General features: G+C 32.9%; 7 non-coding genes across 7 annotated transcripts; 5 read left to right on the forward strand and 2 right to left on the reverse strand.

The window, feature by feature from the left end:
• Nucleotides 1-1392: 1392 nt before the first annotated feature.
• On the forward strand, nt 1393-1465 carry Trnav-uac. The gene has a single exon. It is a non-coding gene; the product is annotated as a tRNA-Val (tRNA).
• A 7870-nt stretch (nt 1466-9335) lies between these two features.
• Trnay-gua lies at nt 9336-9424 on the forward strand. The gene is given in 2 exon segments: nt 9336-9372; nt 9389-9424. It is a non-coding gene; the product is annotated as a tRNA-Tyr (tRNA).
• Nucleotides 9425-9758: 334 nt separating this feature from the next.
• Nucleotides 9759-9847, forward strand: Trnay-gua. Its single transcript is given in 2 exon segments — nt 9759-9795; nt 9812-9847. It is a non-coding gene; the product is annotated as a tRNA-Tyr (tRNA).
• A 469-nt stretch (nt 9848-10316) lies between these two features.
• Trnay-gua lies at nt 10317-10405 on the forward strand. The gene is given in 2 exon segments: nt 10317-10353; nt 10370-10405. It is a non-coding gene; the product is annotated as a tRNA-Tyr (tRNA).
• A 420-nt stretch (nt 10406-10825) lies between these two features.
• Nucleotides 10826-10914, reverse strand: Trnay-gua. The gene is given in 2 exon segments: nt 10826-10861; nt 10878-10914. It is a non-coding gene; the product is annotated as a tRNA-Tyr (tRNA).
• A 945-nt stretch (nt 10915-11859) lies between these two features.
• Nucleotides 11860-11948, forward strand: Trnay-gua. Its single transcript is given in 2 exon segments — nt 11860-11896; nt 11913-11948. It is a non-coding gene; the product is annotated as a tRNA-Tyr (tRNA).
• Nucleotides 11949-12391: 443 nt separating this feature from the next.
• Trnay-gua lies at nt 12392-12480 on the reverse strand. Its single transcript is given in 2 exon segments — nt 12392-12427; nt 12444-12480. It is a non-coding gene; the product is annotated as a tRNA-Tyr (tRNA).
• Between the last annotated feature and the right edge of the window lie 11127 nt (nt 12481-23607).

The raw sequence follows: 23607 nt of genomic DNA on the forward strand, positions 1-23607 counted from the left end.
ATAAATATGTAAAATCAATATTTATTTAAAATTAAAGTAGAGCAATCTTTCGACTATTTGTTGGTAGAAAATGTAGTTGCATCAGTTTGTGGGCATATATGTATGTACCTACAAATTGCCCGACTGCTTCGGACAACTTATGACGTGTTTTAATTAATGTTACACCTGCGTGTTTAATGTGTTTAATTATTTGACAAATTAATTGTAAGTAAAATAAAATAAAATTCATTTTGACCAATACGTGAAACAAAAGCGCTATAGTAATTTAATAGAATGTATTGCTTTTAGATTAATAAAATTATTATTTCCTTTGTCAATTCATTACAACACACATTATTAATTTTTTTAATATTTTATATTAGTGAAATAGAATAACACTTATGGAAAAAGTTAATGGAAGTTAATGGAATGGAAAATTATTCCGGCCAGAATCGAACTAGAGGTCTTCAGCAAGTAAAACGGTTGTGACAACAAAATAATTTAAAATATTTTTTCCTATGCTATAATTATCAAAACTTTCACTTTACGCGGCCAAACCCAATAAATGATCCTTAATGTCGATCCTAAGATTATTTTGATTCTTTGTATAAGAAAATAAGCTCGTATCTATAGTGATCTTTAGATAGCATAAATTTAATAAAAATTTCCATACTTCATCTACTCGTATTTATAGTAAAATGCATGCATTGGGTATGTTAAGATAAAACTTTTTATACGCTAGGGAAAGCTTAAGTTTTCCAACTTGTCTAACTGTTCTGTAATCATTATGCAGGATTTGAAGGAGGCATTTAACTGAAGCGGCTTAGCTGAGTTTTGTTATCTCTACGAAGTTTGGAATTTGTAAGCGCCTGAAGGCTTTACGCAAAATATGAGCTCGCTCCAGCACTTTGTATCGCTTTTGCCTGACAACGAGTTGCAGGCACTGCGGGAATACTAAATATTACATATTGCTTACTTATTTTGATCTCATACCACCTTAACATAAGACGATGACACCTGATGTTAATACATTTTCTTCCTTACATTATACGAATACTCGTAGATATAGAGTATGTTGATTAAGGTTAATATTACAATTAATTTCTACTTAGATGGGAAGGGACTTAAAAATGATTTGGTTGAATATCTTACTAATATTATAAATATGAACGTTTGGATGAATAAATGGATATTTGTTAGAAGGTATCTCCAGAAAGATTCAACGGATCTTGATGAAATTTGGCACAGTTGTAGAACATAGTCTGGAAGAACACATAGGCTACTTAAAGTTTGTGGAGTCGCGGGCGACAGCTAGTATTTTATATACATAGAATCATATTTAAGTCATAGTTACAACCTGAGGCGTACGTATTTTGTAATAGCGCATGTATTTGTAAAGCTCCATTAACATGTGGTTCCGTGGTGTAGTGGTTATCACATCCGCTTTACACGCGGAAGGCCGCCAGTTCGATCCTGGCCGGAATCAAATTACGTTTTGTCACAAAATTGTACTTTTTTACATTATAACACATTTCGATTTTTTTCATATTAACTGAACATGTTCGACAGCAGATCAACATGATTTCAATTTTACAAATATAGTGTGCATTCAAAAATTTTATTGCTAATTGTAGTCTATAATATAAATAAATCCTTTATTTAGCTATAAATATTTTTACAGATTTAATATAGCTCTATCACCTGTAGCCGTAACCTGTGTAATACTCCTATATGCTTTTAAAAGAAGCGAATACTACTCGAATGTCGGCATTTGTCTACTAGAATATGACTAAAGAATAATATTCGTCACGTTGACTTCAAATTGGTAGCATACCACAATTAATTTAATTACATCATAATAACACCGGGAGAAATTAAATTTTAAACCCTTCGCCGACGAGAGATATCAAGTTTTGGCGTCGTATAAATGCAGCAATTTCTCATTTTAACCGAAGCAAAACTTAATAACCCTACTGGAAACGCAATAATTACCGGCGCTCAGTACGAGATTCGGGAGAGAAATAAATGAGCACCATTAAGAGACTCTCGTTTAGATATTTCATCCCCCTTGAAGAAGACGTTAGCGGGAGCAAAGCGCGCCGCCACCGCTGTCGATTGTTCCCACGCCTTCGCCCAAAGATAAACATTTTTTTGTTGTTGAAACATGGAATTGTCTGTTTTTAAAAATTATAAATATCTTGTATTATAAGTGGGTGCTAGAATTATACAAGCACGATCGTGTTGTAAAAATAAAGAAAAGCAATTATTTTCTGCCAGATATGTACAAATTTTCTATTATTTTCTATTTCATAACCGTAAGATGAAATAAGCCATCTGAGATACACTATAAAAAAATCATCTACGATTTAGTTATCGTACGTGATTTTTGTTAAACCTTTTCTCTGAAGCATATAAAATAGGAAAAATCCGTAACTTGGCTATGATTCAGAATTGACTTTAATAATTTTTTACTTGAAGATTGTAATTGATGCTTATCATGAAAGTACTCAAACAAGATGTCGATTCTTTTTATGAATATTCTTTGAGGTGAGCTCACCTGACAAATTACCATCGTTGTAAGTGATGCTCACGTTTGTTTTTGTTGGTCCGGGGATGTTTGTGTCGGGCGCGAGACTAATGCGTGATGTAATTGCCCCTGTTATATTGCGGAATGTGCAAATAGCACGATTGAAATACAAATGTTTTAGTAATGAGCTACGTATAAATTATTTTGCGACGAACAACAGTGGATCTTATTCTAAGGAAATATTCAGTTTACGTATATTTAAGATGAATGAAAAATTGTTGTGCAGAATTTTACAATGATAGGTATATTATGTGAGGAAATTAAAATTAAAATAGGTTATGAAAGTAAAAGTATCTCATAAATATATTTTGATTAGTTGAGTGAAACGAGCATAATAATACGAAAAGCTGGAAAAATGTGTGCTCTACTACAATCCCATTCAATGTTAAAAAATTTACGAAAAGTTCTTACTATGGCCTATACATTAAAAAAAATAGTACTCGTACATGAAATGAACAAAGGCGTGTTGACAAGGGGGTCGTTTTGCGGCTCTGTGACGCTGCCATCTATTTGCCTCGCAAATACCGATTTACTGTTGACAGATTCTATTCGATTTTATTAGATAGGGGCAATAAAAACGTTGTCTCTGAGTTTTAATGAAAAATTTGTAATTGACAATTCATTTATCATTAACAAATGTCATTTAATTAATAAAATAAACAAATATATTAAGAAAAGAAAGAAACATTGCAGAACAAATTTTAACAGTGGTATAGCCCGCAATAAAAGAAGGATGTAAAATACATATCTGCAATTATTTATAGGACTAGAGTATTGTCATGGGTTACTCAACTAAAATTGATGACCTGCAGCTCAGCTCACGGTACACAATTGTGAAGCAGACCAGTGAGCCGGTTCGCAGATCAGTTCAATTTTGTACCTACATAGAATTATGATTTTTGTTTCGAGATGCAAACTGCGAGTCTCCAGTTAGGTCGCAACTCGTCGCCACACAGCCTTGTGCCTGCCTCATAAAAATACATCGTGATAAGCCGTGAGCTGCCAATTTAGATGTTGAGCCGCAGCTCAATGGTTCAAATCTAAGTGACCTGAACTTTTGTACCGGTTCACAATTGATCTACACACGTCTACTTTGTCTATTGTTCTTGTCTTTTAGTATTTTGTCGGTTGTGCCCACTCTTCTATTTAGAAGGATTATTAGTGTTATGATTTTTTTAAATATTCAATCCTAAAATAGGCTTCCACTATTATTTTCATGAATCAAAGTGGATAACCGAGTAATGAATACCGAATGCCATCTCCAGATGTTGCGAAGATATATTTCTGGAAGATTTTTTTTTAAACTTACGGATGTCACGTATCAAACACATATCAAGTGAGTCGATGTCGCGTTGTGTCGCGTGTGCGGGATTTGTAAAAAAAAACATCCGTAGAGTGAACTCGGAAACCAAACTAAATTATTCAAAACAGTTTGGGAGCATGTTTACAATAAGAAAGTACGCCCACGCATTCTTAGTCCGTGTTTCCGTGTTTATCTAAATATTTTTCGTATTACTTATATCATTTTTTAACATTTAATACATGATTTGTAATAACTTGTACTTGTGACTTTATGGTACTTAAAAAAAGTGATATAGACGAACAGATTTGTATAAGAGACTTTTAATTTTTAACGTACTATCTGTAGCATTACTGCAAATAATATAATAAAATCGGCGTCTAAAAACACGTAGAACAAAAAAAGAATTGTAACTAAAATATATTCAAATAAACGATTGTTAAAATCAAAGTGAATATGATAATAGGAGTTTAGTGGCGACAAGAGTGCGATATGAAGAGCTGGAAACAAAAGGGCTGTAACATTTTATGGGCCGCAATCGCAGCCAGTAAAGCCGCGATAGTACTCCCGCCAACAATTAAAGTCTGTAGATAAAACCCCCGGATTTGCAACGCCTTGCCTTTATATAACAGAGATTTGTATTATCTACGTTACCATAATGTTTTGTTAAACAAATATCACTTACAAACATAAATGTCAAATATTAAAAACATTGGTAATATTGGAAAATCTAAGACATTGGCTGTGCGATTAGTCCAAGTTACGACGAGAATGTTTTAAAAGAATATTTTTTATGTTTTGTTTAGTACAGCATTATTCAAGATGAATATTACCCCTAAGTACTATTAATTTAAACATCCTTTTAAACTGTAACAAAGAAGAAAACATTTTCATTCCTGTTATGCATTAACAAAGGGACGTATTAAATCAATTACGTACTTTCAATAATTCCCTACAGAAGGGCAATTTAAATGAGCGAGGACTAATAACGCTAATTTTGGCTGCCCATTGTCCATGTAATAAAATTTTATCAAACATTGTCTGAACAACGAGTCCCCTTTGATTGTTCAGATAAATTAAACGTTCCGATTGGAGGCTGTAATTTCGCCATTAGTGGCTTGCAGATATGAAATATTTATACTCATTTGTACTTGAAACTATTATGTTAAAACTGCATTCGCAAAGTTAATAACAATAGTACTTGTGTAGTGATCAACAAATGTTTTTTTACCATGTTTATTAATTTTTTTTCTAAGGACTCAAAAAGGACGGAATATTATTTAATTTCGGATTCCAAATATAGACTAGGGCCGAACTCATATTTTTGTACTACGAGTACAAGTATAAGAAAGGCATATGAGCATAATTATGTTGTTAATATGTTTCTCTCTGTGATAATATTGACAATGTACAAGAAATATTCAAATTAATTGAGCGTGAATTTTAATCACCGACTTAACAACGATTTCATGCGGAAAATCCTTTCCTCTTTCGATTCCTTTGGGTTTTTCCGATGGATGATTTTCACGTTGACAACATCACGGCTACCGTGCCCAATGCCCATTGTTGCGGAATGACACAAATTTCCAAAACAATAACTCCATTAAGGATTCATAACAAATTCGAAAAAAATTATGATTTACAGAGTTACAATTAAATTGTAAACAAAGATTGGAAATATGTTTAATATTTATACTCGTTATAAATATTATTTAAATATCGAATTTACTTTGAATTGCCAGCATTAAATACTGAATTCGATGAAAAATATTTCTGTAATTTCATTTTAAAGTACGGATATACGATTTAATTACACGGGATAAATATTTGAGTGCTCGACTTCAGAGCGCTGTTAAAGAGTGGAAAGCTTTATGAAAAAATTAAAAATACTTTATTATAATTCCCACTAGTAGGTGAGCCGGACCGTCCGGTGACTTTGATATTTTCGACGGTATTAATTAAAAAATTACGAAGCGGTTCCTCTCTCCTTTCCCCCTAGCTCCCCCGGCCCGCGGCTATTGTTCGTCCCCACAAAGCATTTATATCGCGGAAAAAGATAAATAAGCGAGACGCAGGTAAATGCGTTCGCTTTTATTGAGTAGCCGTTTGATTTCAAAGGCTTACAATGAATCGTTGTTAAATAACACAGATTTATGGTAGCATGAAAATTACATTGTAGTTTTGCAATGAATGCTTCGATAGCTTTTTTAATATGTCCTGAATAATTTTTAAGTAAAAGATATGCAATAGAAAGATCCGTATTTTCGAGGAAGATATAGAAAACTGATTAATAAGAAAAATAAAAAGTAAAAAAGACTAAATAGGCGCGCACTGGCCACGCAAACCCGGGACGGGTTTTGCCTCAACTCTTTAAAAAATAATCGTAATTAGCGTTCGAAATTCGCGTTAAGAATAATATATCTAAAATATTCAATGCAACTGAAATTGCATTAGTATCTCTATTTACCTCACTTAAAAGTGTAAATATCATAACAACATCAAGCAGAAAATACGTAGATATTCTTTTAACTGCAAAGATCGTAACTTGCCGTTCATGTAAGTGCATCCCACAGGAGATCTTTCAAAATCAGTGAATATGAATAACAAATAAATATAAATCAATTTGTTTTGTTTGTTTTAATGCTAAAAGTATATCATTATAATACAAGTATCAGAAGGTACGGCGTTGATTTTGGGCAACAATACCTCCCGCAGGACTACCGGGTAATTATGATTGAGCACAAAATGGATAAAAATAAGTCGGGGCATTGTTTCAGACGTAATTAGGGTTTGTGGTCCCGGCGGGCGGTACGCAACACTTGCAAGTCACATTTCCACGTCGGTGTATTTTAACGATTTGTTTTGGGATTTATTTAATGATCTCTAGAGTAAAACATTAAATGGATTTTATTTTAATACAATAAATATTTTTGGCATTTGATTAGAAATTTAGATCTAAAATTGTTTTATCTTTGTTATATTATTATAGAAATATTAGCTGTCCCCTGCGACTCAGACCACGTGTAGTAAAAAAAAATACGGGTATGAAAAATTGATAGTAGCAGATACTCAGAACTACTGAATATTCATATAAAATTTCATAAAAATCAGTCAAACCGTTTCGGAGGAGTATGTTAATTATTATTGTGACACGAATAATTTAGATATAATACTAGCTTTTACCCGCGACTCCGTCCGCGCGGAATAAAAAATAGAAAACGGGGTAAAAATTATCCTATGTCCGTTTCCTGGTTCTAAGCTACCTGCCCACCAATTTTCAGTCAAATCGATTCAGCCGTTCTTGAGTTATAAATAGTGTAACTAACACGACTTTCTTTTATATATATAGATAGATAAGATGTTGCATCAACACAGATTTAAATGAAGATGTTACAGAAAATGTCAAATGATTTAATGACATGTCGTTACGTAATCATCACGTATCTTGGTTAATTGATACGAACGTTACGTCTTTACAATTATGTACACATCATTGAAATTACATGGAGTTTTGTAATCAAAATAGATTAATATCAAGTTTTCCTTCTCTGCACAATGCTTAACACTAACGCTGAGACTCGATTATGAATATTAATACGCGGGCGTCGCGGCGCTTCGACGTTAATTCAGACAGACAACGCTCCTACAGTTTCCTCGGTGCGTCTTTATTGAAGCTAATACAAAATAATCTTTACTATCTTAGAATTAAACTTAGCACATTTAGGGTTTTTCGACTAGTTTTATGATTTGAATGTGCAAAATAACTTTTTTAAAATTGCAAGTACAAGATTTTGTTATGCTGTGGTTAATATATTATTTATACTGTCTTAAATGAGCACAATTGGTGTAGCCAACCTTGATAATTTTTCTTCGCAATTGTACATATGGGAAAACAAATTTCAATCAATTTAATACATTGTTCTTAAAATAAATTGTTGACATGAAATTAAATTAAGCAAAGTTGGTAATTAATTTTATCCAAGCCAACGCCCGCGCACGGCTGCTGAACTGAAAACTTTCCGCTAGATTCGGGCCGACTTAAATCCGTTCACTTCGATCCTCATTGCTCCTAAGATAAAGCCATAATTAAGGGCCTTCTCGATCGATTAAGTTAAGCCGAGTTTAAATAGACGTTAACTCCGAGAGAAAGGTTTACTCCCGCGTGAAATGGCATTAGGTTTTCGCGCGTTTTATGCGCCTCGAGACGGCAGACGAGTCGCTAAGAAAGGGGGATTTAATGGGAGATTGACTTAATTACGCACCATCGTAAATTAGTGCAAGTATTTTTGACTGATACTTCTTAAAAGGATTTGTTTAAGCAATTACATAAAATATAGGTAGAGTAGAGCAATACATTAGATGCGCAAATCTTTTTCATCTGATAAATCTTATAAAAGACATTATTAATTCTAATCTGACATTCAGCATATTTGAAATGACATTCAGTAGTGCTTATAATTTATTCTGTCGTGAGGTTTTTCCGGGAAAGTCATCGATTTCCAGTTACAGTCATCTCCTATGCAAAGTGTGTAAAAATTGTCTCAAAGTTCACGATGAAAATTTCAATAGCGATGACATAATACTACGATTTAAATTCTATTCCACTTTTATAAAAATTTAAAGAACTTTAGTGATGTGCTTATTGTCTGCTATCGATAAAGTTAATGCAACCTTCAGTAAATGAACTTATGAATAATGCTATTAAATGCTTCACGAAATAATCTTTTTACTACATAACTAGTTGCATTATAATTTAAATAATAATAATATTTTTTTCATTAGAAGTTTCAACTTCTTTGATTAAAATTTGGAGCAACTGAATTATTGGAATAAATTATTCTGAATAAAACTTTAAAATTAATTAATAAGCTTAGCAGTAGACATTTCGATATCATTCTCTTATATTTAATGTTAAGAATTTTTCCTATTTCCTTTATTTATTATTATAACATTTCATCGACTATCACTGGTAATTATTTTCCCTGACATTCGTTAACGTTGACTCTATGAATTTCCGTCAACATAAATGCTATTCGAAATGTCAGTTTGACCTTATGATAAGTGCTGCGCCACCCTCGGTATTCGACAGGCGCGTGCTTGATCTTTGAAAGGTGCCCTTTATATGATTGCCGTCAATATGCCCTATTAATGTCCCCTATTATGTTTGAGTTTTCATGATAGTAATAAACGTTCTGAAAAATTTAAAAAGATTACTACTGATTAATTTTATGATCTTTCCATGTGCATCGTGGTTTTAAGTATTACCAAAAATTTCAGCTTGACGTGAATGTGCCGGACACATAGAGAAAGGTCTTACAAAGCGGTTGATTTGGCCGCTGAGCTTGCTGTTTGATATAGCACGAATAAACGTGTTTTAATCATGTTTAATGTATCGAGGTCGAGACATTGTTTACATAATATTTAGCCACATTGTGTGATAAAAAGATTTTTTTAAATCAGTATCTTGTACCTTCGATAGCTCAGTTGGTAGAGCGGTGGACTGTAGACGGTCAAAAACTGAAATCCATAGGTCGCTGGTTCAAATCCGGCTCGAAGGAGTTTTTATGTAAACAGTTTTTATGTTTATATATTTTATAATCAAAATATTCTGTTTACTATTTCTTAAGTCAATTCCCATATTGAATATACTTTTTAAATTCGTCACTAAATGTTTTAAAACGTTTCCATTGACAAAGGTTCCATACCAAACATAATGATACATCACTTGCATAATCTTTAGGAAACTTTAGAAAACAATATTTTTGTACAAGTATTTTGGCAGTTAAAACCCAAGGTAAGGTTTATTATTTTAATGCAAAGTTGTAAATTTAGAAAGTTACTTTCAGGGTACTAAATAGGTAATGTTTTCATTTATTAAGTGACTTAAACATACCTTCGATAGCTCAGTTGGTAGAGCGGTGGACTGTAGCTGGTGAATGTCTGATATCCATAGGTCGCTGGTTCAAATCCGGCTCGAAGGAATTTTACTTTTATTATTGGTACTACACTCACCAATTTCTCCAATGTTCATCAATGCTCGGTAATACGAAAAAGACAGACATTGTTTATAGCTCACACTAGCCAAAGGTTTGCACTGTGGAAATACATACACAAAAACAAAATGTTACATGTGTTTTACTGCAGTGGAAATTTAGTAGAAATTTTCAATGATTGGCTGTAGCCGCTACATGTGTATTTTTTAATATAAAAAGCAAAATTCAAAAATATTATAGATTACTACACAAAATAATGTGTGTGATGTACTTATGATAATTGCGTGAAAGAGTCTGTGTTGTAGTTGTAATTAAGTGAAGGAAGTCGTTCCTACGTGCCTACATAACCGCATCTCTATCTATTTATTATGAGTACATTCAGATGTTTACGTATAAAACTTGCGTAAGTGAAATGCACTTATGGCAAATAATTAGTTGGTGCAGATTCATCGTCATACCTTCGATAGCTCAGTTGGTAGAGCGGTGGACTGTAGCTGGTGAATGATTGACATCCATAGGTCGCTGGTTCAAATCCGGCTCGAAGGAGTAATTTCTTTTCTTTTTGGATATATGGCTGAATATGATTTTTGATGTTGCTTTTAATAGAATGGAGCAAACGAGTGTCGGGTATACTAAAGTGATTGAAGGCGCCTTGGGACATCCGCAACATTGGAGGAACTGCAAATACTTTGCCGGTCGTTAAGGAGTTTGGTCACTTCTTGAAGAACCTGAAATAATACTGGCTGTTTGTAGTTAATACCTATTATTTTCCTTTTTTTTCCATCAGCACCATCAGCTAAATAGTGCCAATAGTTTGTAAAATGGAAAAAAAATTTAAATCATTTTTATACCAAGCATTTTCAATTGCATCTTCCTTAATTGTACTAACTTTGTTGTTAATGAAACTATAAGTAAATATACTTCCAGTATTTATATGCTTGTGTAAAGCTAATCTAATAAAAAAACTCCTTCGAGCCGGATTTGAACCAGCGACCTATGGATATCAATTATTTACAGTCTACAGTCCACCGCTCTACCAACTGAGCTATCGAAGGTATGTCGAGTATATTCAACAAATCGTAATGGTCGTAATATTCGCGAATTATGTAATTTTTATCACTAGTAGAGCGACCGAACAAGAAGATCACTTGAATGAATTGATCGACTCAACCGATGACCTTACGCAAGTCAGGTGCCAAGATGAAGGAATTTTTATTTATTAATAGGTTAAAGGGTCAAATGCAGTAGCAGATAGCTTATGTGGTTCGATAATGTCTCATTAGTGACATGTTGATGCATATAATAATAAAAGGCGACTGCCTTTCTAAATTTGGGTGTTGAACGAAACAATTTGATGTCACAATCGTAGACGACAACAACAACAACTGTTGCACGAATGGGTCCGCTTGCCGGGAGCAATACTGCGGCCACACAGAAGACACGAGTCAAGTGGAAGTCATTCCGCGTTTCGTCTGAAGAATGTCCGTGTCGAAGTCATAATTTTGGTTTTGTTTCCTTTCCCACCTTTTTTATAAGTAAAGGATGGGAGGTAGAAGTAGATTTAATTTAGGAGGGGACGCTAGTTCTACCTCTAGTCCTAGTTGATTAAAAGAAGGCAACTCATCTGTAATTGCGGGCATTGTATGTATGGACATCGGTAGTTTGGCTATTTCGGTGAATTAATGTGGCCGATTTCTCGTTTATCACCTTATAATATAAAATAAGTTAATTCAAAATCTGATTTTATTGAATATAAATAAATACAAATACAAATGAGTAATGTTTGCAAAATACGTTCAAAACTAAAGTAATCTTCGACCTCCTAAAAGATCGTATTTATAACATAAAAAATAACTATAAACTTGTTTTGTCGGTAATACTACTGCGTTTAGTCTACATACAGAATAACTTTCACCAATCCGACGTATGCTGTTACGCATTAACTTGTGTAACACGTTTATAAACGAAAGTATAACGATTCGTCGAGCACGAATACTGTACCTTCGATAGCTCAGTTGGTAGAGCGGTGGACTGTAGTTGGTAAATAACTGATATCCATAGGTCGCTGGTTCAAATCCGGCTCGAAGGAATATGTTTTCAAACATTTTATTTAATCTTTTTATGCACAAGAGACTCTGTTCTAAAATAAGTAGTGTGACGGTGATACTTACAGTTTCCATGTCTGTAATTAACGATCACTCTTTTCGTTTATGTTTGCATCATTAAATTATCCTTATACGAGTAGATATTCTTAATGGTATTCTTGTATTCATTATTTAAAATCAGTTATAAATTTAATAAATAAGTTTAATTTAATATGGAATACTAGCTGTCGCGGGCGACGTTAAAAAAAACTTAATAGGGGTATGAAAAATAGATGTTGGCCGATTCTCAGATCTACTCAATATGCTCACAAAATTTCATGAGAATCGGTCGAGCCGTTTCGGAGGAGTACGGGAACAAACATTGTGACACGAGAATTTTATATATAAGATAAATCAGAATTACTTTTTATAGAATTAAAAAAATACTTCCTTCGAGCCGGATTTGAACCAGCGACCTATGGATTTCAATTTTTAACCATCTACAGTCCACCGCTCTACCAACTGAGCTATCGAAGGTGTGAAAGGAAGTTAAAAAAACCGCGTAGTTGAAAAGTGCGCCCTACTTTTCTTCAGTAAAAGGCATTCTCTAGGTCATATATTTTAAAACTTAAACCTCTATTTGATTTTTTGTAGTAAGAATGATATACATTAAAAGATGGCGCTCTCTTATATTGATTAAAACAAAATAATAGATGTTGAAATGTATTGGATACATTTTAACGGTCGCCAAAGCAAATTTGGTCGACATCTTATTCAATAATGGCAAACATCTAAAATTGCTGTGTTATTACATTATTACAAAAGTAGAGTTTGTGTAACTTTGTGGGTAGTAGATCATTGTATATATCGTTCTATGAATAATTTAAACGCACTGTAAGTTACTGATGAATTAAATGCGGTTATGAACAACTATATTTTTTTTCTTACAATATTAATGCGGATCGAACTGAAAAATACACTTTTGCTACTTTGATGTACGGATATCAGAATTAGCCAAGTTTACCTGACCAGTGACATCACCTAGAAGCGTTCTGAAACGGTAGAATTCTAAGAGGATTAGAAATCTGCGGTTTCCCTTACATATTAAATAAATACACCGAGCCACTCAACGAAGTCTTGCACCCGACTGCAGAACTGTCATACTCCATGAATTTATACTTACATTAACATATTAATTGAGAACCGTTGCAGGATCCGACGAAGTAAGCTGCTTTACATCGAAGAGTAGTGTGACCACGCTAAATAAAATGAAAGGACGGACTGAATTCAATTTTAATAAATATCTTCTCTTCTCGATTGTGGACTAAGAGCTAATTACGACTTTAAATTCATACAGCAATTTCTTCACTGAAGTTCAATCAGTAATTAATTTCCGTAAGACTTTACAGATATTTTGATCTGAAAGTGTTTGTCTCTCTGACAACATGAAAGTGGAGTAAGTAGTTAAAAGTAGAATACATTTAGTGTATCTTCTTGATTATTAATTTAAATAAAATTTTAAACTTTAACATTTTGTTGTAATTTCAAACATTATTAATTTTTTATCCCGAGTTATGACTCGCTAATTAAAATTTCTCTTGAAACATCAAGATCATAGTTACCCTAATCAGATCCACACCTGAGACTGTAGAATACTCTACAGTCGCGTTTACGTGTCCCGCAGAAATTGATTGTGACGTCACTATAGCTATACGTATTAATGTTTTCATTGCAGTGTCTTCGACTTGACCCTACATTCGTGATAAGTATTACAGGAATAATTGACTGTGTAGGTGTATTATTTTATCATTTTATATTATAAAGAGAAAAGATTTGTAACTACTGAACCGATTTGAAAAATTCTTTCACTGTTGGGCCACACTATTTCAGCCACATTACCCCTAGGTGGCACAGGGCATATTTAGTACTAGATTTTTTTTTAATTCCGCGCGGACAGAGCCGCGGGTAATTGTTAGTAAAATATATATAATTATATAGCCGTAGCTTTATACAAATTCGGTCATTGATTAATTTAAATCTAGTCTGGTAGGCTTTATTTACGTCTAGCTGTCGCCCGCAACTTCATCCATCCATCCATCTAAACATCATTCATCTTTATAATCTTAGTAAGATGTGACTTAAGTTTAAGTTACCATGCTGGTACTTCATTTAATTATTATTAAAACAAATGCTAACAAAACTTTAAAATCAACAATGACCCGTTAAGTTCTCTTCATATATTGTAGTGGTGACTATTGAAAATGGTTGCTTCGAATAGATAAGCTTGTGGGTAACTTGTATAGATAGACATATTTGTATCAAACTCTGCCTTTCTGTTGCTAAATGGCGGCGACGTACAACTATTGTGTCGGTAGACACACGTCACTTCTAACTTGGGCGACAGTTGCCAACAATAATGGAGCCGGGAACGAAACTATTTAGCGAAGTTTGCTCCGTCAATAGAGGGCGCCACCTCGACGGGAAGGAATAATTCATTTAGCGCGAGTTAACCCGCGAATGCTATTCTTCAAAGCTCTCCTGGGTGCGACTGTCGCGCATGAATATGTAGATTTATTCTTGTTTTATTAAGTATCTCTGATTTAGTTCCTATTGTGGTATGTGATTAATAATTATTACAATTTTTTTACAGCATCTCGTGTCTTGTTAGTACCGATCTCGTCTTCTTCGGTGGGTACAGTTTCTATACAGGGGGTACAGTTCTTTATCGTTGCTTCATTGTGAATGGTATCTATTACCATCTCAATCTATTACAGATTAAATACGTAGACTTGGTAATTCCTTATACCAATAAGATGATTATTTCGTAACGTTATATGTTTATTATGACATAGGAATGGCAAAACCCAGTTAACGTCGCAGGCTCGGATCTAACCCACCCTGCCGCTCATTTAATTAGGTGGATTACAATTTGACACTTTCGCTGGCGTTGCGATTTAAACATGACTGAAATGGATTAGTCATATACGTTTCAAAGGATTATTATTCGAGTCAGATGTTTTAAAATGGTAAAATATTTGGTTAAAATCTATTATTTTTGATGAAATTGCTTCATGTTGAGATGTGTAAATTTATTAGTGAATAAGTGTATTTATTTGTTGAATTTATTTAAATTAGTTATTTCTTATAAATAATTATTAGGTAGGTTTGTAACAAACCAAATGGTTGCTTTTGTCTTTTTAAGATCTAGATTTTCGAGTATATAATTTCTTCATATTATGTCCATTTAAAACCTTTGTTAAATTCTATTATTAACTTCAAGTATGTCATTAATCAAATTGTAAAAGCTAGCAAGTACGCACGTTTGTTCGGGTAATAATAAACATTTCATTTTAGATTTTAATGACAATGAGCTGTCATAGTTATATTAATCAAAGTCGAAAAGGTCTAGCCGTATACGTCGGGCCTTTTTAATTATAATACCAGTAATGATCATTTTTCATTTTAAATTGCCAGTCTCGTGCGGCGCGTTTACATTCGACTAATCACCATTATTAAGGTAAACATTTATGACAAAGCGTATATGTTTTAGAATATATAATATTATTAAGTTTATGTTTCAGTAAAATAATATGCTCGCGTAATTTTGTACTGAAAAAATTTTCTATAAATGCAACCGTATTGAAATGTGTAGTAGTAAAGAATTTAAGAGCTAAATTGATGAAATAACTGTCACCTAAATAATAACTTTTTTCAATGTTTTTATTCTTAAATTTATTTATTTTTTAATTTTAAATTATTTATTTATTTATTTTTATTTAAATTTGAAATTAAGATTTAAATTTAAGTTTGAATTAAATTTAAATTTATTTAAATAAAATTATTCATTGCGTCAATTTTTCTCAGTCAAATACAAATACGCTGGAAGAAATTTTAACAAAATCTTATTTGGATTCAAATAGCTACACATTTAAATATCTAGAGTGCAGTAAAACTAAGTACAAGACTCCGCGAACAATAAAATCGGATGAGGCGTCGTGTAAAGTCGGTCGTGGTTGTTTCTGTTTAGTGTTGGGTTTAGTGACGTCACTTCGCTTTCACGTCACGAGCTTGAGCTCCGCACACTGAATGCCCGCGACGACGTGTCGCCACGGAAGTTGGCATAGTGGTTTAGAATTCTATCGATAGACATTTTTATTTTTGAGGCTTGATAAAATATAACTAATTTAAAATGACTATGCAACAAAAGAGTTGAAGTAGAACTTCTTTTTTAACATAAAAAAAGGCCACTAAAATTATCACCCTTAAAAATTTTGACGTAGCCTAGAAAGTTAATTAACTTTAAATTTTTATAGAAATTAAGTTTTTTTACTTAGTTTTATTGCTCTTTCAAACTATATTATAAATATCAGCATCTTTTTTTCGTTTAAACGCTTTGACATATAGGTAAAGTATTAAAGAATTTTGTACTTTTATCGATATCGACAAAACACGTCCCTTCGTCTTTTGCGTCTAGTATCTCTGCCCTGTAAAACAACACCACCTGATACCATTACGCTATTATAATATTTTGCTACTTTGCCTGCTGATGTTTTCTTGACGACGCAGTGAATACCAAATTCATGTACAGCCTACCCTATCTGTAAAACTGGCAGGTTTGAATCCGGTTACGAAATTTATAAGCATTTGTGTTTTGGTATATGATATTGGTTTTCTAAGCTCCGACGTCATAAACCTTTTTTATTTTTCTCGGAGACTTTCTTTGCCAACATTAGTTTTCCATTTGTTACCTGATATGTGATTTAAGATTTTTTATTTATTTAATATGTTAGCTTTTGATTTTTTTTCATAAATAACCTTTTTAGTTTTGGGTATAAGACAGCTTATATCTTTTGAAATTAAAATAAACAATTATGAAAAAAATCATGTCGTTCTTCTGCATTTTCTTTAATAAAGAAACAATTTATCCATTTATCAATCAACCCATTTAACTCGACCGCGAAGGAAGCTACAAAGTAAACTTTAAAAACCAAAAACTTTTATTTATTAAACATGTTTGTGTAAACTCTGGAATATTTGATTTCACAGTCTAAAAAATAAATACATTTATCGCATAGGATAAAAATCCGGGCATGCGTTGCCGTCCGCGCAAAACGTTTACTTTTTATTGTGAGGGTTCGAAATGCGAATCTGGTGGTGAAGGTTTTTTTTTTTTATTTAAAATTGCATTTTTATATTTGGAACGCGATCCGCGACCGACGCGCCGCGTGACAAATACGCGGCCCGCTCCCATGAATGACAATGCGAGAGATGTTTTTATAAAGACGGACCGATTTTTATTTTTATGCGAAAGAAATTGTGGCCCATAAAAATGGTGTCGAAATGATGACTGTCATTTTTCACTGTCTGAACGCGTCATTTTATGAGGCAATTGTGTAAGAATGATAAAAGGTGTGATACCTTTTTGCATTCGTATTAGGGGAGTACACATCACTGACCTAAACGAGGCGATCTCATCAATTTTTGCAAACATTTTTAAACTACAAATTCTACTATTTGAACACTACTCGTAGTTCTTTAAGTTCTATTAGAAGTGAAGGTCAGTACAGCATCTGGTCGTCTATATAACATTTAAAAATGTGGATTCAGAAAAAAATTGTCCAGCTGAAAGAGGAGTATATACTTTGTATTTACATACATACATGCATACTTATTTATTCACTATAAGCCATAATTCATTCATCATTAACTATAAGACAACTGGCTAGTATACTACTCATTCTGGGGCACTTTAGCACCTTATTTTTACAATTCAAATTTTACTACGAAAATTAAACTTAAAAATTTTTATTGTTGCAAAAAATTTACAATCCCTTGGTGCTCTGCCTCCCGTGGTAGTAGTAGACAGGTGTCAGGTAATCTTAGAGGAGCCTTCTTATTCTAGGTCTCAGATAGATAGTCTTTTATGCAGTATGTGTGTGTGAGTGAGTGTTTGCGCGTGTAAGTGTTTTACTTTATTTTAAAATATAGCAATTGACGATATTTAAATAGCAGTTCTATAGTACAAATATTTAAATAGTATTATAATTCAGCTTAACGAAGCACCGGTGTACTGTCTGAGATGGAAGCCATATTAAGCTTGTTTCACTGAGCCACCCAACAATTTGAACTGAGCGCCGCTATGCCCGGAATGTGCTCACATGGCGCAGGTATTACCAGGGACACTCGAGCACGAAAATGCCAAATACCATAATATAATCCAGATATATGTTATACATCAATAGTAATATAAGACCAAATTTATGTTGCAGTAATAAAATAAAAAATTTAAATACGAAAATAACGGGAAAGTGGCAAAAAAGTAAACCGTGAAATTAAATGATACAATTTGAAAAATTTAAACATTAATTGCAGGCAAATTTATTTAAAAAAGATACAGTAAAATAAGTAAATACTTTATTAAAATCAAGTTTAGATAAAAGCATTTCACAGTCAGTCGGATGAAAAAGGGGTTGATGATTAAAACACTTTTGTCGGTGACTGTATGACTGCATATTCCTAAACCCCAGTGGATACATTTGATTAACCTGACTAGACAGGCTTCATTGATTTACCGTTTGGCATCTACTTTAATCCTAAGCTATTAGCTATCCGATAACCTATTGCTATACAAAGCTAAGCACCAGTATCTACTTACAAATAAGTTAATACTTGAACTTATATAACATGAATTAATATAGAAAGAATAATTCGATAAAAGAATTAAGTTATTTATTGTTAACTTTTCTTAAAAGCCTGATAATATTTGTTATTTATAATAATTTTAAATGAAATTCCAGATTAATTTAAAGCGTTATAGTAGAGATTTTTTAAATTATGAAACGTGTTGGAAATACATGTTGCTTGATTTTTTAATACAACTTTTATTAATTTTTCATTCATTGACTGGATGAAGTTTTCATAGAAATTATAACAAACTACACAACATGTTGTTTAGAAACTAAGGCTAATGCGGCTAATTCTATTGTAAATATTGCGCTAAGCATTCCATCAAACAAGGAGATACAACTTTTCACTACGTGTATAGGCTTAATTAGTTATCGATGATATACGCAGCAATAGATTATTGCTTGGCGAGGGCAAAAACAAGCCATCGACGTCGGACGTTAATCGCCCGTTCGAGGCGAATTATTCACTGGCACGCGTTGCACTGAATCCTCCACCCTGCAAACCCCTTGTACAACTACCCTACAGTCACACCTATGCATACAACACACAACAATTAACTTTCAATTTAAAGTCAAACGGTTAAGCTTCATATTCCCTTGTCCACGCAACTAAGTTACACTGAATGGGCCTATCGAAAATCGTTTAACTAATCCAAGCCAATATATTCTCTATTTCCCAATGAATAAAATTAATTCCCTTTTATATTCAACGTATACGACCGTTTGGAAATGTCTACTATGGTGATGTGAAACACTAGTTTTCAATATTTTAATTTGATTCCTATACAATGACAATAAGGTGCGAAATCGTTTGTTAATGGTAAACGATCTACATTTACGTTTATTTCTGTGTATGCAATATGGCATAGCATTTATTATGCCAATATCAACAGCCACAGTTGCATTGGACAATTAATTATTTGTAAACAATAGCGGAGAGCGATTTACGTGACGTATTTGAAATTCGCGTCGCGGGTCGTGCGTGGACATGAATAGGGGCATTATGCTCTCACTTTGCACTCTGATTGATTGTACATATCGATACATAGACAGATCGGGTACTGCTAATAACTGACGCTATTTTAACAATCACGTTCCGAAACAGTTTGCTCTTTAGTCATATATCATAGGCGGTGTTAAAAATGTATACATTAGTGCAGATCCATCATAATTTTGTAATTTTGTTAAATATGCCTACTGTTAGTAAAACACATTCTAATCTCCCATTTTTATTTAAGAAAATGAGCGTATAAATGTATTGGCAGTAAACTGATAAACTTACCGCATTATATTTTTATAAAAAAAAATCGCAGTGTAACTTTAAATATAAAAAAAAGTTGAAGTGCGTAGAACCGGAGGCGAATGATCGCGCCTGATGGAGCGTAGATTCCGCTCGGTCGAGCGCGAAGATACCGCGATAGTGCGCATCACTACCTCACTATGCTCGAGGTAGTGTGTCGTAAACCTACCGCTACTTTCTACTGCAAAGTTTATTTTGGATCATTGCTGAAACCACCGTACAAATGCATTTCAGTTTTATTTTTCAAGAAAAAAAAAGAGGGATGGCAATACAACTTTCTACGAGTATTTTAACTGATATAATTAACAAAAACTATCCTATATTTTTAGGTACTAATACTTTGTAGTCACATTTAAAAGATTCCATTCCTTGTTACCGTTTTTCCTAAGATTGTTGTTTCAAGAATGATTTTATGTTGGTTTTACAGCTACTGTATTAGTTTATTCTTAGAAAATATACCTTTAGATTGTTTTACTTAATTGCTCTGTGACGAAGTATTGTTACTGTATAAACATGTTAAAGTTATTCGCCTGCGAGTCCGTATACTTTACGAAGGATCCTCGACACATCTGTCGCCCAAACAAAATTCCAAACAATCCTTCAATTTAATTCACTCGAAATGAATATTTATAAAGGCGTCAACAGTTAATCCGCTATTGTTACAATTTTCACTCATCTTGACGGATGACGTCAGAACAACACGAGCCTCTTGTGCTTGTGATTGTACATTGTAGGTGTACAAATTGTTTTTTTTTTATTTTAATCAGCATAATAATGTTTATCGTTGAATGAAAAGAAAAAAGAAAAAAATATTCTCACATACATATAAGGAACAAACTTGATTTGGCAATGATGAAGGCAACAAGAGCAAACGAACTTTGACCAAGACTGTTAGTTACTTACATTTTAGATAAAAATAGTCGCAAATTATTATAATAAATAGCATTAAATTTAAGTTTTCAATATTTTGTTATTTACTATTAGTATTTTCCGTTCTCGTCTAAAAAGATAGCGATAATTTTACAAACTGCTTCTTTTAATAATTGAAGGCAACTTAAACATACAATAGATTATATTGTTTTCTATTAATATAGCTATTTGAATTTAGCACTTACGTATTAGAATCGAAGATTTTTTAAACTAAGTACAATTTCTAGTAAAATTTTGAGAAATTATCTCGCAACTGTATTGTACTCGCACTAAGCTTTGCGTCTTCGGGAATTAGCGAACAATAGACAGACTTGGCATCGACGCCTCTTTGCCGTTTGTTTCTAGCATCCTTATACAATACCCTTTAATACTTTCTAAGATTTACGGTTTAATGAAAACAGAGCTGTACTTTTTTATTTCACTTTCAAATTATTGACATTCCTGCAAACATAAGTCATCAACACAAAAACTTCGTCTTTAAATTCGTTTCAAATGCTGAGATCATGTAATGTACATATGAAAAAATATAAAAGTTTATTATTGTTATTTATTTTATGATTTTTTTTCATTAATCGCCTCATGTTAAATAATAGTATATCCAAAGTTTAATTTGAAATAGATGCAAACCACACGCCGTAATGATATTTGACTAATATTTGATCAGCTGCTTTGAAGTATTCATCTAATGAATGCATTTTTCCCTATTACAATTACTAACTAAATTCAACTCATGTTACAAAATTTAAACCCATTATTTCTAGAGTTCAATGTATTTAATCTACACCTGTTATACATAATGTACAATATGATTAATTGATTAACAATAGCTGACTAACTGTTGGTTTTTGAGACAATTTCACAGATTTCTATATAAAACATATCGTCATCCTTTCATTATTTAAAAAAAAACAGAGATAAAAATATGTTTTAAACGGAGATTTTGATTTCAGAAACCTTCAGTAACACACAGTGGTAACAAAAACTGCTAAGACCTAAAACAATGGCAGATTTTCCATAAAGCGGTATTTTTTTTAAATAAGTATAATTTTATTTAAATAAAGCAAATTCATCAGAATTGTTTGAAACTATGAATTTTAATAGTAGCCGGAACAAACGAGGATTTATTGAAATTAAGTAAACATACGTTTTTATGCTTCGAATTTCAATTGGAATATTGTATTTGAAGAGAGAGGCTTTTCAGTTGTATACCTTTCATATGTAATTATCGATGTAGTTAATTCTACCGTGAATAATAAAATCCTACTCTACATTTCTTACATTTTTTCGTCAGGAAAATATTGATATTAATTAAAAAGACAAATTTCAAACACACCTTTAGAAAATGTCTTAAGATATACATGAATTATTAAGCATTATTGTATATTTGTTCGTATTCAGCTGTAAGTTGTCCCCCTTCTTAAGTGTCGTCGACGTAGATCGATGTGCCGACCGCAAGTCACCGCTGAGCGCCTACCTAAGTGACTGATTGTAGGGACAACACCGATGTAACTTGTGTCACTTAGCTTTTGCTTTCGGGATTATTTTGAGTAAGGATAAGTTTCTTGATGTTGCGTTTCTGGGAATGCCTGAGGTTTGTGCCCTCAAAAATCTTCATCTTTTTCACTTTAAATTAAGTTCTTTTGTAAGCTTGTCGCAGGCGACTGCGTCCGCGCGGAACTAGAATAAACGTAGCAAGTAGCCTATATGGTCTTCCAGATTATGTTCTACATCTGTGCTAAATTTCATCAAGATTTGTTGAGCCGTTCTGGAGATCACTTAAAACAAACATCCATCCATCCATCTAAACTTTCGCATTTATAACCTTAGTAAGATTATACCATGCAAAAATTTTAATATTGAACTTTGTATGTATTTTTGGATTTCACAACTTCTCGCCCAACAGATTGGCCGACGAATCTGTAACGTAGTGACGGCAGACGACGCGCGGGGCCCAAGTGGCGTAAATAATTGATAAATTGCCACAGAGCTCCCCGAAGTGACCCGACCCAAACTTGGAATTTACGACCATTTAATTGTAGCTTAATTCCCGAACTAGTCGCGGCTCGTGAAATATAGTTTGCGAATGCGCGCCCGTTCCGTTGTCACGTGATACTGTTGTTGGAGTACAATATAATCTGTGGCAGTTGTTCGCAAACTACGAGTTGACTATAAAGTTATCAAAAGTAGATAATAATTTATGTTTAAAACTGTCTGTGTTCAATTTATTTTATCTTGAAGCATCTATTCCTGATAGATTATGTATTTACATAAAACTGTTTAATAAATATTTAGTAATGAAACAAATGCAATCCGATACATCAAGAAGTCTATTGCTTATGTCTACTGGGGGCCAAGGTTCTTATATAATGTCAGTTAATGTAAAATAAATTTGAATTCGTTTTTGGTTTCGATGTAAATTGATCGTCACAGATTGCGGTTTAATAACTGCAACGACACATACATACATGTACAAATCACAACATTTAGCGGTAATTAAATTACCATGACCATTCCACCGGCGGTGGCATTTCGATAACCGTAATATTTGATACCATACGAGTACATTACTAACATTTAATATTAATGTTACTTATTTAACGTCAGTTATATTAATTAAAATGTACAAAACATTTACGTGAATTTTAAATGTTACTGACAATAACGATTTTTTTTGTAGACCCTGTGAGAATATAAGCATTGTTTCGTTTTTAAGTTGCAATCAAATCGATGGTACGTCATGAATTTTTA

Source organism: Papilio machaon, chromosome 5 (assembly GCF_912999745.1).
Source record: "Papilio machaon chromosome 5, ilPapMach1.1, whole genome shotgun sequence".
Taxonomy (NCBI): Eukaryota; Metazoa; Arthropoda; class Insecta; order Lepidoptera; family Papilionidae; genus Papilio; species Papilio machaon.